The following is a 14,235-nucleotide window of genomic DNA, read 5'->3' as shown; positions in this document are numbered from 1 at the left end:
CCCAGGCTGGAGTGCAATGGCGCGATCTCGGCTCACCGCAACCTCCGCCTCCTGGGTTCAGGCAATTCTCCTGCCTCAGCCTCCTGAGTAGCTGGGATTACAGGCACGCGCCACCATGCCCAGCTAATTTTTGTATTTTTAGTAGAGACGGGGTTTCACCATGTTGACCAGGATGGTCTCGATCTCTTGACCTCGTGATCCACCCGCCTCGGCCTCCCAAAGTGCTGGGATTACAGGCTTGAGCCACTGCGCCCGGCCCCATTCCAGTTTTTTTCCAGCTCTAGCACTTTAGGTTCTGAGCCATTTCAGTAAATCTAGCAATAAGCTCCTTGTTTCTGTTATCATTACAGAATCAGTAAATACCATGGCTAGTGTTCACTCCTTTGCATTTCTCTGAGAAATTTTCAGGAGGATAAGAATGAACATTTATTAAGCATTTACTAGAAAATCTGCTTTTTGTACAATGTACCTTTTAGTCCTCACCACAGCCCACTGAGGTAGGAATTACTGGCAACATTGTATAAAAATAAGGCCAGACATGGTTGCTTACAGGGGTAATCCCAGTGCTTTGGGAGGCTGGCGGGAGGATCCCTTGAGCCCAGGAGTTGGTGATCCATCTGTGCACCCTAGTAAGACCTCATCTCAACAAAAAAATAAAGATTAGCAGGGTGTGGTGCAGCAAACCACCATGGCACAGGTTTACCTATGTAACAAATTTGCACATCCTACACATGTACCCTGGAACTTAGGAAAAAAAAAGATTAGCAGTGTGTGGTAGTGCATGCCTCTAGTCCCAGCTACTCAGGAAGCAGAGGGAGGAGGATGGTGTTAGCCAAGGAGTTTGAGGTTTCGGTGAGCTGTGATTACACCTCTAGCCTGGGCTATAGAGCAAGACCCTGTCTCAAACTTGCAAAAAGTCAAAAAATAAAGAAGAAAGTCTGCTAAGCCAACATATAAAATGAATATATAATGTAGGGGAAAAGAAATATCTTTCTGTCCCATCTTAAGTTCATGGTTGTGGTCCCTATAACAAAAGACAGATTAGTAAGAGAAAAGCATACAAAATTATTTAATGTAAGTTTTATGGGACACAGGAACCTTCATAAGGAAATGAAGACCTAAACAAATGAGTAAATCTGTGTATTTTCTATGACAGGATTGAAAAAGAAGTGGATAGTTGTAGAGAAGTATGATTGGACAAAAAGGGGTATGATCTAATGGTAATAAACTGGAAGGAACTTAGTAAGCTGTGTTCATTCAGATTCTTTGCTGTGTCTCTGGATCTTCAGAGGTAAGGATGTTTCTTTCCTCCTGGTATAAGGAGGACAACTCTCAAATGAGAGTCATATGAGCTGCTTTAGGGAAAGGCGAGAAAGACTCTTCCTCGATTTTATGACTTGCTTCAGGGAAGAAGTGGGGAAGTGAGAGTGAGTTCCCTGCTTCGGCTGTTTTCTCAAATGCCAACGTACCGTATCTTGGGTCCAAATGTTCTAAACCCTGCCAATAATTAGCAATTGATCTGTTAAAACTCATAGCTGGAATTTAAACCCAGGTCAGTTTCCATTTCTCATGCTGCTCCCAGCTTTCAGAAGAACAGAAATTATCCAGAAACCTCTAGGTGAGATATCAATAAGAGACAAAAGCCCGTAAACAAAAAAGAGCATCCTTCATTTTTCCCCCCAAACAAAAACCCTGCCTAGGGCAAAACTGCATCTATCTTTTGCAGTTGAATTGTAATCTTCATCTTTAGAATACAGGTAGTTCAACATAGTTTTTCTTTTGGTTAATTTTTAGAAAAAATCTTAAAGCTTCATTAAGAGTCAGGATTACCTATTATATAAAGTACTCTATTAAAATGTTAGAATTTTTTTTTTTTTTTTTTTTTGAGACAGTCTTCCTCTGTCACCGAGGCTGGAGTGCAGTGGTGTAATCTTGGCCACTACAACCTCCACCTCCCAGGTTCAAGCGATTCTCGTACCTCAGTCTCCCAAGTAGCTGGGATGATGGGCACCTGCCACCATGCCTGGCTAATTTTTGTATTTTTAGTCGAGATGGGGTTAGTCAGGCTGGTCTTGAACTCCTGACCTCACATGATCTGCCCACCTTGGCCTCCCAAAGTGCTGGGATTACAGGCACAAGCCACTGCGCCCGGCCAAGAATTCTGAAATGAAATAGTGCATTTTTTTTGGTGAAAAAATCTCCGGGCGGGGGGGGGAGGGGATGTTGGAAATATATTTTAGGTCCCTCTCTTGAATTTTTCTGGCCTCCTGTCTTTTCTAGGCCATATCATTGGCCTCTGAGGATGAAATAAGTTGTCTGAAACCTAAGCACTTTGCATTAACAAACCTAAAGTGAGGGGAAAGGTGACTGAATAAAGCTGTTAAGAGTACCAGGAAAGAAATTAAGAGAAACTAGCTTGCGATGTCAGTAGATCAGAGCATTATCTTGCTACTAGCAGAGGCATCTCAGGACCTTTGATCCCTGTCCTCTCGGACATAGTAGATGCACTCTGATCTTGCTTTATTGTTATTGGAATGGACTGAACTCACTTGACATTTAAGTGAACATTTTTTAGATGGTGTGTTTACTTGGTCTAGAGTCCAGGGCACGCATCATGTTTCTATCAGCAATTGTATATCCTCACCAAACTTACTGGCATTGGAGGTGCTTAAAGGGGTGACAACAACAATTTAAAGTAAGAAGTATTATGCAGTATTGGTGTATTGTCACTACAGACATAGCAGACTAGTCCAGCATTTAAGAAAAATTATGGTAAAATAGTAAAACATAAAATTACCATTTTAAACCATTTTTAAGTGTACAATTCAGTGGCATTAAGCACATTCACAATGTTGCGTAATGCCCACCACTATCCATTTCCAGAACTTTTTCATCATCCCAAACAGAAACTCCATACCCATTAAGCAATAACTCCCCATTCCCTCGGCCCCTCAGTCACTAGTAACTGCTAATCTATTTTCTGTCTCTATGAATTTGCCTTTTCTAGATATTTCATTAAAGTGAAATTATACAATATTGGTTTTGTGTCTGGCTTCTTTTAGCATATTATTTTTCAAGTCTGTCCATGTTATAGCATGTATTCCTTTTTGAGACTGAATAATATTCTGTTGTAGGTATATACCACATTTTGTGTATCTGTTCATCTGCTGAGGGACATAGGGATTGTTTCCACCTTTTGGCTACTGTGACTAGGCTGCTGTGAACATTGGTATTTAAGTATCTGTTTGAGTTCCTCCTTTCTGCCTTCAATTATTTTGGGTATATACCTAGGAACGGAATTGCTGGATCATAATGTAAATCTATGTTTAGCTTTTTGAAGAACTGCCAAACTGTTTTCCACAGTGGCTGTAACATCTTACATCTCTACCAGCAATACATGAATGAGAATTTCAGTTTCTTAACATCTTGCAATACTTACTTGCAGGTTTGTTGTTGTTGTTTGATAATACTCATCCTACAGGGTATGAAGTGGTATCTTATTTATTTATTTTTTGAGACGGAGTCTTGCTTTGTTGCCAGGCTGGAGTGCAGTGGCACAAATCTTGGCTCACTGCAACCTCTGTCTCCCAGGTTAAAGTAGTTCTCCTGCTTCAACCTCCTGAGTAGCTGGGACTACAGGGGCGTGCCACCATGCCTGGCTAATTTTTATATTTTTAGTAGAGACTGTTGGCCAGGATAGTCTTGATCTCTTGACCTCATGATCCACCCACCTCGACCTCCCAAAGTGCTGGGATTACAGGTGTGAGCTACGGTGCCTGGCTGTGAAGTGGTATCTGTTATGGTTTTGATTTAATGATTCTCTAAAGGCTGGTAATGTTAAGCATCATTTCATGTGCTTATTTAGTCATTTATATAACTTCTTTGGAGAAATGTCAGTTTTTAAAAATTAGGGTTTTGTTTGTTTGTTTGTTTTGAGATGGAGTCTTGCTCTGTTGCCTAGGCTGGAGTGCAGTGGCGTGATCTCCACTCACTGAGTGATCTCGGTTCAAGTGATTCTTCTGCCTCAGCCTCCCAAGTAAATGGGACAACAGGTGCGTGCCACCACGCCTGGCTAATTTTTTGTATTTTTTAGTAGAGACGGGTTATACTGTGTTTAGCCAGAGTGGTCTTGATCTCTTGATCTCGTGATCCATCTGCCTTGACGTCCCCAAGTGCTGGGATTACAGGCGTGAGCCACTATGCCCAGCCCTAAAATTAGGTTTTTAAAATCACTGTGGAGTTGTATATTCTGCATATTAACCTTTATATATTCTGGATATTAATCCTTCACCAGACACATGATTTGCAAATATTGGTTCTCATTCTGTGAGTTTTCTTTTCCCTCTCTTGATCATGCCTTTTGAGGCACAAAAGTTTTTAATTTTGAAGTCCAGTCTATCTGTTTTTTTCTTTTATTGCCAGTGGTTTTGCTGTCATAGCTGTGAAATCATTGCCAAATCCAATATAAGGAACTCTTTGATAAATAATTTAGGTCTTTGATACATTTTGAATTAACTTCTTTTTTTTTTTTTTTGAGACAGGCTCTCACCCTGTCACCTAGGCTGGAGTGCAGTGGTGTGATTTCAGCTCACTGCAACCTCTACCTCCCAGGCTCAAGTGATCTTCCCATCTCAGCCTCCCAAGTATCTGGTTGCGCCATCATGCCTGGCTGATTTTTTATTTTTTGTAGAAATGGAGTTTCACCATATTGCCCAGGCTGGTCTCTAACTCCTGGACTCAGGCAGTCCATCAGCCGTAGCCTCCCAAAGTGCTGAGATTATAGGCATGAGCACCCGCATCTGGCCATGCCTTTTTTCTGTTTAATGAAACCAGTGACAATGTAAAGGTCAGTGTTTGCTTTAGCAAGATGAAACTCTTTGTAATAGCGATGAATTAATATGGATATTAGCTCAGTTGAACTTACTATGGATAGTGTAGAAACTGGTTGCATCTATTTGAAGTTCTTACTGTGATGAGAAGTCTCGGAAAGGAATATATTTGTTGAAAAGTCTTTGGTACAAACCAAGAAAGATAATCTTTATCAAAAAAAAACAAACAAATTCTCATTGTCCTAGGTCATGAAATAATATTTAGGGCGTCCTCCTCACAACTTGGAAAATGTAGAACTTGCACGTTACCTTACCCCACTGGCCTCCAAACAGATTATATGCAAGAGATATTTGTGTGAGAGAATGAGCACTTCCAAGTCAGTGAAAGCTATCTATGTATATATCTCCTTTGACTTACTCTTGAGAGATTTATCAGTTTGTGAATGGATCAAAAGCACACAACTGAAGATTAAAGAACATAAAAGTAGGTATAGTTTGACTTAAAAATGCATTTATGATCTCCCTTAGTGATCTTTTTTCTTAAGGGTTTTTGGACTCTTGCCCTCACCCACAAACAAGGTAGAATAAGAGAATAAGCTGAGTATTTAAACAGAGAAACTAGGGTAACAGATAAAAAGAAAAAAAAATCCCTCTCCAAAAAGAGATCTCTTTCAAAAAAAAATATTGTGGTTAATAAAATTATTAATAAAAATAAATTAGGGCCGGGTGCAGTGGCTCACGCCTGTAATCCCAGCACTTTGGGAGGCCAGGGCAGTCGGATCACAAGGTCAAGAGATTGAGACCATCCTGGCCAACAAGGTGAAACCCCATCTCTACTAAAAATACAAAAATCAGCCAGGCGTAGTGGGGTGCACCTGTAGTCCCAGCTGCTCGGGCGGCTGAGACAGAAGAATTGGTTGAACCTGGGAGGCAGAAGCTGCAGTGAGCCAAGATTGCGCCATTGCACTCCAGCCTGGGTGACAGAGTGAGACTTCATCTCAAAAATAAGTAAATAAATAAAAAGAAAAATAAATAAATAAAACATTCATAAAACTAAACAAAATAAAAATCTAATCAGAATATATCATGAGAACTCAACCCCTCAAGATTTGTGAAGATAAAATGTGATGATTTTGTCCAGGCACAGTGGCTCATGGCTGTAATTAATGCCAGCACTTTTGGACGTCAAGGCAGGTAGATCGCTTGCACCTGGGAGTCCAGGACCAGCCTGAGCAACATGATGAAACCCCATCTCTACAAAAAATGCAATAATTAGTCGAGCATGGTGTTGCACATTTGTAATCCCAGCCACTCTGGAGGCTGTGGGCGAATTGCTTGAACCTGGGAAGTGGAGGTTGCAGTGAGCCCAGATTGTGCCACTGCACAGCCTGGGCTAGAGTGAGACCTATCTCAAAAATAAATAAATAAATAAAAAGAAAAGAAATGTGATAATTTTATGCTAGATTCATTGAATTGTATTATCAATGTTCTGATTAGAATAAACATCTTGGCCGGGCGCTGTGGCTCACACCTGTAATCCTAGCACTTTGGGAGGCCGAGGTGTGTGGATCACCTGAGGTCAGGAGTTCAAGACCAGCCTGGCCATCATGGTGAAACCACATCTTAAAAAAAAAAAAAAAATAGAATAAACAACTTGACAAGGCCTATGGTGAATGGATTTGCATAGCTGGTAGGTTCATTATTTATAGTTTTAACTATGAAGCAATAAACAATTGACTATAAAGACTACCCTTATGTAGGATTTATCCTTTACTTTTTTTCCAAAGGGGATTTGAGGTGACTTGCAAAATTAAACACATATAAAATGGGTCAAAAGACTAATTTTTTTAAATAAAAGAAAGCACACAAGAAAATATGCTTCCAAATAGATACTATCCTTCATATAGTCAGAGCCAGCTTACAAACTCAAAAGAAAACCTGCTTTATTGTTTTACATACTCATACTTTTTTTTTTTTTTAAACCCAGCTGGATTTCCTCATTTATTCATTAGTTGCTCCAGATAACCCTCACTTCCAGTTAAATTCATCACCTGTTGAGGAACAAACATGTGCCACCAGGGAGGATATCTAGAATAATGTGCCGTAGACTCTAAGCGTAATTTTAAAATAAGAATTTTCAATGTTTTGAGTAGTGGTTGCAGTACTAGAATAAATACATAGTGCCTCTGGAAGTGTTTGTTGTTGTTGTTGTTTTGAGACAGGGTCTTGCTCTGTCACCCAGGCTTCAGCACAGTGGTGCAATTGTAGCTTACTATAACCTTGAACTACTGGGCCCAAGTGATCCTCTTACTTCAAACTCCTGAATAGCAAGGACTGTAGGTGTATGCCACCATGGTTGGCTAATTTTTAAATTTTTGTAGAGATGGGGCCTTGCTGTGTTGTCCAGTTGGATCTTGAACTACTGGGCTTAAGCAGTCCTCCTGCCCCAGACTCCAAAGTGCTAAGATTGTAGGTGTGAGCCGTCATGCTCAGCCTGGGAGTGATTGTTTCGAATGGGTGAAGGCTCATTTTGATGTGTAAGTTCTATTATGTTTGTTTTAACAGACATTATTTTATTAGTCAGATCTCATAATACAGTGTATTTTCATTTCAGAATTCCATTTTTGTTTCTGTTATTTTGAGATAGTTGTCTTTTAGAGACAACTTATTTTGAAGCAAATCCATTGATCATTAGGTAAAAATACCTGTCATTTGTAGTTTGTTTCTTTAACTGAACTAAGCTCTTATTTAAACTAAGCTACTTTTGGTGTCACCCCTTATTTAACATTTTTCTTAGTGGTTACACTGTTTTATTTTTTTTGGCCCAATATATCACCTATCTGTTGCTCTGATTTCTTAAGAATATTAATACCTGAAAGTAATAAGCAGTAGTGTCTTACCAAAAGATCAATGCTGTTGGTATGCTGGTAGAACTGGTTTGCTTATTAAGACTATAATATTGACAACATAGTATAGTTAAAATATTCCTGGGCTGGGCATTGTGTTTCATGCCTGTAATTGCAATGCTTTGGGAGGCCAAGGCGGAAGGATCACTTGAGGCCAGGAGTTCTAGACCAGCCTGGGCAATATAGTGAGAAGACCACATTTTAATTAATTAATTTATTTATTTGTTTGTTTTTTTTGAGACGGAGTCTCACTCTGTCACCCAGGCTGGAGTGCAGTGGCGTGATATCAGCTCACTGCAGCCTCTGCCTCCTGGGTTCAAGTGATTCTCCTGCCTCAGCCTCCTGAGTAGCTGGGACTACAGGCATCTGCCACCCTGCTCAGCTAATTCTGTATTTTTAGTAGAGACAGAGTTTCACCATGTTGGTCAGGCTGGTCTCAAACTCCTGACTTCAGGTAATTCACCTGCCTCGGCCTCCCAAAGTGTTGAGATTACAGGTGTGAGCCACCTTGCCTGGCCCACATCTTAAAAGAAAAATTAGCCATGTGTTGTGGTGGATGCTGGTAAGCCCCAGCTACTGGGTAGGCTGAGGCAAGAGGATTGCTTGAGCCCAGTAGTTTGAGGTTACAGTGAGCTATGATCATGCTAGGGTACTCCAGCCAGGATGGCAGAGCAAGACCCTGTCTCAAAAAAATAAATAATAAAAAATCTGAAGCAGCCCTTAATTTGGAAGGCTCTTCTTCTAATAATTGCTGATAAAAGACTTTTGAGTATTGCATGAATCTCTAAATGGGGAGAAAATTTAAGCAGTAATTAAAGAAACAACACAGCTAGTTAATAAAATAATTCTGTATGATATATAATAACTGTGTACACTTCAGCCATTTAAAATAGTTTATGAAAGATCAATTTAAAAACTTTCCGGTTTGATAAAATTTATTAAGTTTGGTGAGAATAAATTAGGGAAGACAGATGAAACAAGAATCCAAAATAACAAAAGTTGTTAAAGCTGTGTGATATGTTTAAAGCAGCTCATTTCATATTTTCTCTACTTTTGTGTGTATGAGTAAAAATATCCTTAATAATATTAAATTTAAAAATCAGGTGGCAGAAACTAAAAAAAATACCAATAAAGTGTTCTTTTTTTAAAGAGCATTTAAATGGTAAGGTCCTTTAATCTTTTCATTTTCATTTGAGATATTATAGTCCTTGTTATTTTAGCTGCTATTCTTTTTTTTTTTTTTTTTTCCAACTTCAGAATTTTTTATACTACCTTGCTCAGGAAATGAAGTACCATTTCTACAGTGAGGAGTTGCTTTTGAGGTGGTCCCTCCATGTTAGGAAATAAATAATACTCCAATGCATTATCTTGCTTGTAGATGAAAGTCCTTTGTATTCGTTCAGATAAACACCCTCAATACTATTATTTTTAGACATATATTACATATAAAATATATGGCATATTTTAGGTGTATATTACATTACTTTTTAGGAACTTTTTAATATGAGTCTACACTTGGTTTCCAAGCTTTGATTCCCTTTATGTCAAATCTGTATCCCATTTAAACTTTTCACTGATATTAAATTAATCGCTCTGAATTGTGATCATACGTGGTTTGTTTCTAGATTAGGAAATTTAAAACATTCCTTAATAAAACCCATTTCATCTCCATTACATGGTAAATGATACAAAGAATCAATTACCAGTGTTTATGATCTTTACTTTCAATTGACAATTATAAAAACATTCAAATGTAAGCCAGATTTTGTGTGTGTGAATAAATGTCATGCAATAATATTAGTTGCATCAGTAAAGTTGCTAAGATGGATTTTTTGCTCCCAGATCCCCAGGGTATTTTCTTTTTTCCTCTTTCTTTTTTGTTTCTTTGGAAATAGAGTCTTGCTCTGTCACCCAAGCTGGAGTGCAGTGGCACAATCTTGACTACTGCACCCTCAGCCTCCCAGGTTCAAGCAATTCTCCTGGCTCAGCTTCCCGAGTAGCTGGAAGTACAGATGTGCACCACCATGCCCAGCTGATTTTTTGTGTTTTAGTAGAGATGGGGTTTCACGATGTTGCCCAGGCTGGTCTCGAACTCCTGAGCCCAGGCGATCCAGAGCCTGCCTCAGCCTCCTAAAATGCTGGGGTTACAGGCGTGAGCCACTGTGCCCGGCCAAAGGCTATTTTCAACATGACTAAACTTGTTTTCAACATGGTTCTAACATAATAGCTACCTTTGATTCATTATCTCCTTTCTGCTTACACATTTTCTGGATGTTTTATCGTGGATATTGGCCAGTGAGGAAAGTATAAGTGGTAATAGAATCAAATTGTGTAGCAAAGATTTAGATTAAACCTTATGAATAAGACAGTAATACGGTAGTTGGTTACCTGAGCAGATCATGAGGACGTTGCGATTCTGTCATTGGGAACATATGTTAGGTTTTGATAATCAAGTGAAAAAATCAGACGATTGTAGGGGTCCACATCAAGTGACCACATAGAGGTTTTTTATTTTCTATTTTTAATTTACTTCCTCAGTTTTTTCCTTGGGATGAATAGACTGACAACATTATTCAGAATACTTTGTTATTAAAGAATGAATTTATTTCCATCTAGATTTCCAACTCATTAAATATCTAAATTCAATTTCCTTAAGACTCTTTGAAGAAGATAGTGAAACATTTCAATTAAATGGGATAGTGTATGTGGAAGTATATGACCTAAAGTATAGGCTAGAGGAGCACACTGTTGTCCCATGGACCCAACCCAGACCACAGACCATAGTTTGGCTGAAAGAGTTTCTGTTTGTTTAATTGGGTCAGTATTATAACATTGAGAGATTACAGGTAAAAGTCTAGGTTGGCTGTTACCACACAATTGGCAACATTTGGCTCCTACTCCCACGGGGAAGTCAACTACACTTGAGTAGCTACTTCTTCCTCTAGACAACATGTACACCCTCACGTATCCCACTTCACACATTAATTCACTTGCCTAATCTTGACATAGATGTTTGTAACGTATTAGCTGAATCTGAATTTCAGGGAGTTGTCAGGTAAACTTCATGGTACATTGAGAAATTGGTTATAAATGTGAGTTATCGGTATACATCTGAGTAAATTGTACATAAATCATGCATAGTTTTTCTTTTTTGAGAGGGAGTCTTGCTCCGTTGCCCAGGCTGTAGTGCAGTGGCATGATCTCGGCTCATGGCATCCTCTGTCGCCTGCGTTCAGGTAATTCCCCTGCCTCAGCCTCCTGAGTAGCTGGGACTACAGGTGCGTGCCACTACGTCTGGCTAATTTTTTTTGTGATTTTGGTAGAGATGGGCTTTCACCATGTCGACCAGGATGGTCTTGATCTCCTGACCTCGTGATCTGCCCGCCTCTGCCTCCCAAAGTGCTGGGATTACAGGCATGAGCCACTGTGCCTGGCCAATCATGTATAGTTTTTTTTTTTTTTTTTTTTTTTTTTTTGAGATGGAGTTTTGTTCTTGTTACCCAGGCTGGAGTGCAATGGCGCGATCTCGGCTCACTGCAACCTCCGCCTCCCGGGTTCAGGCAATTCTGCCTCAGCCTCCTCAGTAGCTGGGATTACAGGCACGCGCTACCATGCCCAGCTAATTTTTTGTAGTTTTAGTAGAGACAGGGTTTCACCATGTTGACCAGGATGGTCTCAATCTCTTGACCTCGTGATCCACCCACCTCAGCCTCCCAAAGTGCTGGGATTACAGGCGTGAGCCACCGCACCCGGCCCTCATGCATAGTTTTTAAGACTTCCTGGGCTGGATTGATTGACCCCCATTTTGCCCCTCTATACTTTCCCAGTCACACTGTGTTATTGATCTCCTAAAACTTATTATAAATATCTAAATGTATATCCCTGTAGTATACCATGAACTATGAGTTCCTTCAAGGCCCAGGATCATACATTATTTTGTGTTTTTTTTTTTTTCTTCTCAGCTTCTACTACCTGCTACATAGTAGGTATCCAAATGTTTGTTAAAGTCCTCCAACTTTAGTACAGACATTTGAGTGCTGTGATCTGTTTTCATTTTTTGAAAAAAATATATATATATTAGCTACTTCTGTTTTTGTATTACAAGCAGCTCCTTCGGTTAAAGATGATTTTTAAAAGTTATCTCAATAATTTTCAGTTTTTCTGTCTTAAATTGAAAACAGTGCAGAAAATACAAGATCTTTGTAAGTATACGGATTGTCAGATGGAATATTTTTTGAATTAGGTAATTTTTTTCATTTAAAAATATTCCAATATTCTTAATATTTTTTGAACAAATAATTACCATTTAATTTTGCATTTGCTTGTGGTAAACTGAAATTGGCAGTCTCAAACTCTACTTATTTTACTAATTTACTCATCTTGTCATTTGGGAGTGTGTTTTACTTTATATTACTAAAATTATTGCCATATTTAGCTTTTTTCTTTTAAGTAAATTAAAATTGAGATCATTTTATGAAATTTGCTTTGAAAATTTAGAAAGATATGAAAATATCTTTTTTAGGTCATTTGTGATCTCTTAGGTTAGAGATAGAATTTTGGCCTGGCTCTAATGTGTTAGGATTTTCATATAGTTTTGGAAAATGGAAAAAAGTCCTCTGGTATTTGTTTATAAGAGAATTGGAAAGATCCTATTTAAAATTTTCTTAGTGAAAAATGTGCATTATCACCATTTCTAGTCAGAGGGCTAGAGAACCAACATCACATAGCCTACAACTAAATAGATGAGCATGTTGATGTTGATCATACTTATAACATAAAAACAAATAATTCTTGGGTGGTTGGATTGCATTTTTGGTTTTCATTGTGACTGTTGTAGTGCTGTAATGCTTTTAGACATTACATCTGGTAATTTCTGCTCTTCGGTTGAGTACCCCAAAAATCCAAGAGTTAAAGGAACCCAGTGACATGTCTTCAAAAACCTAAATACCTCTAGGGAAAATGACTCCCTATAAAGTTAAACATAATGCGTATCTTTAAAGTGTCAGTATATTTAATGGATTATGTATCTTCAACTCAGTTATGTTACTAAACTAGGTAGTTTCTTTTAACTTTGTAGAGTACTGTTGGGCGCAATGGCTCATGCCTGTAGTCCCAGCTCTTTGGGAGGCCAAGGTGGGCAGATCACCTGAGATTGGGAGTTCAAGACCAGCCTGACAAATACGGAGAAATCCCATCTCTACTAAAAATACAGAATTAGCCAGGCATGGTGGTGCATGCCTGTAATCCCAGCTACTTGGGAGGCTGAGGCAGGAGAATCGCTTGAACCTGGGAGGTGGAGGTTGTGGTGAGCCAAGATGGCACCACTGCACTCCAGCCTGGGCAACAAGAGTGAAACTTCATCTCAAAACAAAACAAAACAAAAAAATCTTTGTAGATTACTATACTGGCTTACAAAGGGCAGATTTCCACTGACAGAATCAAAATTTAAAAATTTCCCTCCCTTCCAAATTTAGATATCTGGTTAGATTTTTAGTAGCATGCAGTTGATTCTAGTTATCTTGATAATGATAACTAGAATCTTGATAATGACTAATCTAGTAGTTAGGTATAGGTAGACTTAGCTAAAATGGGTACTTGGAAGCAAGATGAAGCTGCTCTGCTTGTTTTTGTACCCTTACTTGGTCTATTTCACTACCCACAGTTCAATTTTAAACACTGTTTGCCAGCTGCATTCAGTTTCTATCATGTTAGCTTGAAATGTGCTAAAGAAAATAAAGTAAGACTTATGTCTTTCGACTTAACTTTTTAGGATCAGACTTGGCTTGTATTCCAGACTGAGGGTGCCAGAAGAGTAAATAATACACAATAAAACTTAGGCTTAACTTCAATACCCTTGTTCTGTTATGGCCAATTAGGCTAATTTTAGTGATGGTCAGAGGCTTCTAAATTGGAGGGCAGTAGTAACTCCTGTAAATACCAATTTCCAAATGGTATCTCTCTGTTCCAGCCCATCACAACAGTTTTAAAACCAGCTTTTGTTTTTGTTTTTGTTTTCTTTTGTTGCTTTGTTTTGTTTTTTAACAGGAGAGCCAGTGTAACTCCTTCAAGACTGGAGTGATACACACTGCATCTGCATCTGCCTCATGTGAGTTCTCATTTTGGCAGCAGCATTCTGCTAGGTTGGAACCTCTGTAGAGGTTTGCCCTTTATTTTTCTAAATCTATAAATTACTACATAGTGTGTCTTGGTGGCAGTGGTAAAAAGTGCATGAGAGTTCCAAACTTCCTGCAGAAAGTTTTCTGCTCATTCCAAAGGGACTTTGTCCTTTAACATATATTCTGTGTTGTATGAATAGCATCTACTCAAAACAGGGCCCACAACTTTCATCCCAAAAACATACAGTTATTTTTGAAGAACTGTTTTTTCCTTGCAGGTTATGGAGTAAAGAATATCTTTTTTCTCCTTCCTTCCTTCCTTCCTTCCTTCCTTCCTTCCTTCCTTCCTTCCTTCCTTCCTTCCTTCCCTCCCTCCCTCCCTCC

General features: G+C 38.9%; 1 protein-coding gene across 15 annotated transcripts in view; it reads left to right on the top strand.

Annotated features, from left to right (window-relative positions):
• Positions 1–14,235, top strand: part of NT5C2 (5'-nucleotidase, cytosolic II) — a 178,655-nt gene that overhangs the window by 139,259 nt on the left and 25,161 nt on the right. For 6 of the 15 annotated variants that reach the window (XM_032281479.1, XM_032281483.1, XM_032281480.1 and 3 more), the window contains one exon: positions 13,781–13,841. The exons of the other annotated variants lie outside the window; for them this stretch is intronic. The gene's annotated coding sequence lies outside the window, so the exon portion shown is untranslated. The remainder of the gene's footprint in view (positions 1–13,780; positions 13,842–14,235) is intronic. 15 annotated transcript variants of the gene reach the window in all.

This window comes from Sapajus apella, unplaced genomic scaffold (genome assembly GCF_009761245.1).
Source record: "Sapajus apella isolate SASKATOON/1434 unplaced genomic scaffold, GSC_monkey_1.0 scaffold13, whole genome shotgun sequence".
NCBI lineage: Eukaryota > Metazoa > Chordata > Mammalia > Primates > Cebidae > Sapajus > Sapajus apella.
Note: the sequence above shows the minus strand (reverse complement) of the source record. Positions and strands in the feature narration are given on the sequence as shown.